Source organism: Gavialis gangeticus, unplaced genomic scaffold (assembly GCF_001723915.1).
Source record: "Gavialis gangeticus isolate Ggan-Ray unplaced genomic scaffold, GavGan_comp1, whole genome shotgun sequence".
NCBI lineage: Eukaryota > Metazoa > Chordata > Crocodylia > Gavialidae > Gavialis > Gavialis gangeticus.
Window position 1 is genome coordinate 37257098 of NW_017729032.1, and position 5055 is coordinate 37262152.

At 45.5% G+C, this 5055-nt stretch overlaps 1 long non-coding RNA gene across 1 annotated transcript in view; it reads left to right on the plus strand.

Annotated features, from left to right (window-relative positions):
• Positions 1–5055, plus strand: part of LOC109302721 — a 73479-nt gene that overhangs the window by 7069 nt on the left and 61355 nt on the right. The window lies entirely within an intron of this gene.

Here is a 5055-nt window from a genome sequence, read left to right on the forward strand (position 1 = left end):
TTTTTTTTTTTTTACCGCTTCATAATCATTAACTTGTTATGGTTTATAGCATCAGTGTGTAGTGGGCAGTTATGATTATACCCATTTGATACTGAGTAAATAGAACACCACTGAAATGGCTTGTCAAAACCATGCTGGTATGGTAGGACAAGGGCTAAAAGTCCTATTTGCAGTCACCAGTTTTCACTGTCAGTAGGCCACTATCTCAAAATAAATCAACCCCGCCCCCCCCAAAAACAACCAAAAGACAGTCCCTGCACTCCTTGCCCCCCACACCCAAACACCCCCCAAAAAGAAAAGGCCTGCACTGAAATATTAAATTCATGGGGAGGAGGGGGGGAAGCAAATTTCAAAAAAAAATTTTGAATGCTCTTTTGAAGAACTAAACCAAGTAGTTCCACATTTTTCATACCTTCCCAGACACAAGAACTAAATACAGACAGTCAAAAAGCCCACGACTGAACAGATTCACTCTTCACAGGCTAATCTAAATTTCACAAATTGAACCAATAAGCAAGTGAACAGACATTTACTTTTGATTCCAGAAATGCAGCCACTTGTCTGCAGGACCCCAGGCCAGAAGCTGTACCATAATATTGGATGTCTTATCCCATAGGATCTCCGTGGCACTCATGCTGAAGAACGGTTACTGTAAAAGTTGCCTCTCCGCAATATCTGTAGCACGTAGTGCCCTGATCTATGGAGAATGAATGGCCTCTGAGCCAATGAAACTGGCTGTCATTGATATTGTTTCAGGTTCTGTGTACCCATCAGTGGCCTGCAGAGGATGAAGTATGTGTTTACAATGGAGAGACTTAAGTCTGTTTCCACCTACAATGGCATAAATCAGGAGTAATTTCCCCAAAAGAGAGGGAGTTCTATCCACATCAATAGGCTTATATTATTGTCCCAAATATATTTCTAGCAGTCTTGGAGCACTGATACAGTTGCAAAAGAGCAAGTGAGAGTCAATCTTTCCTGCCTCTTATCCCATCAGTCAAACTGATTGTAGAAGCTTTATTGTTGGGACTGATGAAACAGATTGATGTTTTGCTCCTGGTTTGAGCTTCCAGTGCTGGCTGTAAGAAACAACTTATTTTGGCCTGAGTTGAATTAATTGATGGAAAAGAAATCTGGGGTGGTACTTTGCCATACATTCAGTACTTCTCCTCAGAAACACAGCATTAGTCCTTACATGACATTCCAACTGTGGGTTTTTTTCTTTCTTATTTCTTTTATTTCAGCCTCGTCTCTCTGCTTTCTCAGTTTTCATTTCCTTTTTTTTTGTCTGCATTTTTAAATCCATCTTGGAGACACTTGTTGCCCTGTTCTCTGATCTGCCTTGAGTCCCTGCCAATTGTTGCTGCTGCCAATGGATAAAATGACTGAGTCACCCTTCTGTGAGTCTTGCATTTAGTTTGTGGGGTGGCGGGGGAGTCCCTGCACATGGCCTGTGCGGCAGGAGTGAGGGGCAGCAGCAGGGCTGGGGAGGGGGCTGAGACTTGGGAGCAAGGGACGCACGTGCCCGTGTGCCCAGGGCTCTGTTGCATAACTCGCCCCAGGACCCCATTCATCCCAGCCCTGCCCCATGCCCCTCCCTCACGTGGGGGCCTCAATCTGTGCCCCAGCCTCTTCCCTCTCCCCCTTCACCTCCACAGACTTACCAGGTTGGCGCTACAGGTGGCAGAAGAAAAAAAATCCCGAGATTTGATCTCTCTGTCAGGAGATCATGAGTCAGAGTTAATTTGACTTGGAAATCAGGAGTGTTTTGATTTTTTTCATGAGAGTTGGCATTGTGCTGAAGCTTGTGCTACGTAGATCTAGACAGACAGACAGACAGCACTTCCTGAGGAGAAATTCAGCTGAAGAAAGTTTGTGCTACATATAAATAGCACCTGATGACTGAGCTTTAGCTCAGGAAAGCTTGTGCTATAGATAGATAGAATATATACCCACCTGCTTTGGTTAGTCTGTAATGTGCAACTCTCCCTGCCTTCTACATGAGACCAGTCACTGTTCTAAGTGAACATACACAACACGCATGAGGAATGGTAATTACTAGAAAGTGACTTTGAAGGACTTAAGGGAGAGCAGAATTTTAACAGGACATAAACTGAAGAGGACCAGGGGTACACAGGTGATTTCAATAATAAATAAAATAACAGTTAAGAAAAATTAATTCTTACCCTGTGTGGGGGAGGAGAGTGTTGAAGAAGAATCCAGAACACAGCAGGGACTTGGACGCAAGTTAATATAGGTTTCTCCTGTTAAACTTTTTTCCCTGGATCAGGACAAAAAATGATACATTTTGATAAGTGACAGGACTGTGATACTCTCCAGTCATTGTCATTCCTTTGGAGTTCAGCCATTCCCATCACCAGCCACAGGTTGGCTGGGAGTTTAATCCCATGTCCTGGCTACTGCTGCCTGCCACAAAAGGAAGTTGTGGCTCCATGATATAGTGCTGCTGAGATAGAAAGATTCAAGCAGAAGTGGCCCGAAGGGGAAGCCTCAGTCAGTAAACTGTTACATCCTGGCATATAGCCATATACACCGTCACAGGCAAAAGGAGTGCTCAGGCTCTGGCTCCTTTTCTTCGTCCCTCAAGGTGGAAACTCTTCCTCACCTCTTAGTGCAGTTGAATATTGTTCCTCCTATACAATTGCTTTGTCCCTATGGTGGGAAAGCAGGAAGTAGCAACAAAGAGTTTTGGAAAAAAATTCCTGAGGGAAAACCAGCTGCTTCTGTGCTTTGCTATTTATTTCTGCTTGCAAGATAGCAAATGTGCTCTGTGTGAAGTGACAGGAGAGCCAACAAGACCAAACAGCAAAGCTCAATATGAAGGGATCCACTTGAGTTACCAGCTCTGAGTCACGCAGCAGCTATTAATATACCTCACCCTCTGGCTGTCGGTTAAAGAAAGAAAGGTTGAGGGAAGAACTGAGAGGAATTTCCAAGTAAAGAAGTTTTTTCAAAAAGGCTAGTAAGACAAAGCTGACCATGGGGTAGGCAAAATCGCTTCCTGAATGATTGTGTAGAATAGTTTCCCAAGAAGCCTCATTTGTTTTAGCTGTTTAAAATGAACAAAAATATTACCCATTATGTAAAGAACACAGGCAGGGAGATGCATTTGTTTGATCTAATGTCTGCAATAAATTAATGTTATAGAGGCTAAGGACTAAAGGGTGGTTAGCCTAGGAAGTATTTAGCAATGGGGGTTTATTACATATTCCAAAAAGGCATTTCTCAAGTGATCATCACCACAGAATCTTAGTCCTCATACTATTAAAAAGTACATTAAATAGCTGTACCTCTTTTAAGCTGAAGTCTCTTCCTCTCCTGTTCTTGAAGCCAGTTCACTGCAGTGCAGGAGTGATTCTGGTCAATTCTTCCTGCGTTGGGTATCATTATCATGCCAACATTTGAGGTAATATTAATTCAAATAGTTCTGGCTTGCCATGTGCTGTAAAACCTGAGATTCAAGCAGAGAATGAGCTTCTGCAGAGGTATGGTCCATAGGCATCAGCATCTCACTGACCATCAATTAGATCCTTTAATAAAGTCCCTCCTGCCCTCAGTCAGCTGATCAAAATTTTCTTACTGAGCATAGCAAGTTCAGTAGGGAAAACAGATAACCTGACCCTAGCCTTTTCCAGATTCAAAGACAAGAATCTTGAACCAAATCAAAGTGTGGCTGTCACCACAGAAAATAGAGCACAGATCAAGAGTGTTCACATTAGCTGACTGTGATAGCGGCAGATGAAGGTGTATTGCAGCCCTGGGCAAACCCAGAATTGGAGGCCTCCTCCCCCCATGGGGGCTGGGCTGTGGCGGGAGGGGTAAGGGGGCCCCTTTCCCTCCTGTTGCTGGCAGGGAGAGGCTGGGTGGACCCCACTAGGCTGGGAGTGGGGAGCACATGCCTGCCTCCCCTCTCTGCTATGGCAAAATATACACACAGGCAGGCGTGCACACAGATGGGCATGTACGCTACTTTCACTCATTCTCTGCACGTGGACACGCAGACACAAACACATTCTCCCTGCCATGAACACAGATGCAGCTGCAATTTCTAAGTAGCAGAACTGAATCTACAGAAGCAACTAGTTACTACAGTTTCATAGATTTCATAAACGTTAGGGGCTGAAAGAGACCTCAGGAGATCATCAAGTCCAGCCACCCTGCCATAGGCAGCAAGTCTGCTGGGGTCAAGTGATCCCAGCAAGATATGCATCCAAACACCTTTTGATTGAGCCCAGAGTAGGTGCTTGCACCACCTCTGTGGGGAGTCTATTCCAGACCCTGGACCCTTGGACTGTAAAGAAATTTTTTCTTATGTCCAGTCTAAATCAGCCTTCCAGAAGTTTGTGGCCGTTAGGTCTAGTTAGTAGGGCTGTGTGAAGCTTTGGTCACTGATGCGATTCGATGGAGAGTTGACCCGATTCAGTGGCCAAATCTCCAAATCTGAATCAAATCAGGAGACATTTTAATCTCTCCAAATCGAATCGGAACCCTCTGAATCGATTCAGAGGGGTTCAGAAAGATTAGATGATTCAGACATAGACACAGCTTTAAATGTTTTTTCTGCATACCTCAAGGTAACAGGTGGCTTGTGAATGCTAAAATGCTGGGGTGGATGGAGTGTCCCATGGGAGCATGGAGGAGGTCCCCAGCACGCTCAGCAGCGGACCCATAAGTGGATCAGAAGCACTTCCGGTCCACTTCTGGGTCCGCCAAAGAGCACATGGGGAAGCCCCCCAGTGCCCCCTGGCTTGGTGACTGGTGTCTCCTGGGTCTGGGGAGAACCTAAGGTCCTCCTGCAGCTGATCGCCAAACTGGGGGCGCATGGGGGGGGTCCCCCGTGTGTTCACATACCCAGAAGTGGACCGGAAGTAGTTCCGGTCCACTTCTGGCTTCACCACTGAGCACATGGCCCCCTCCGCCCCATCATCACAGTGTTCACGAGCCACACCTGGTCTTCAAGATATGTAGAAAAAACATGTAAAGCTGTGTCTATGGACCTAGACAGGTTACAGGGGTGGGCGGATGACAATAGGA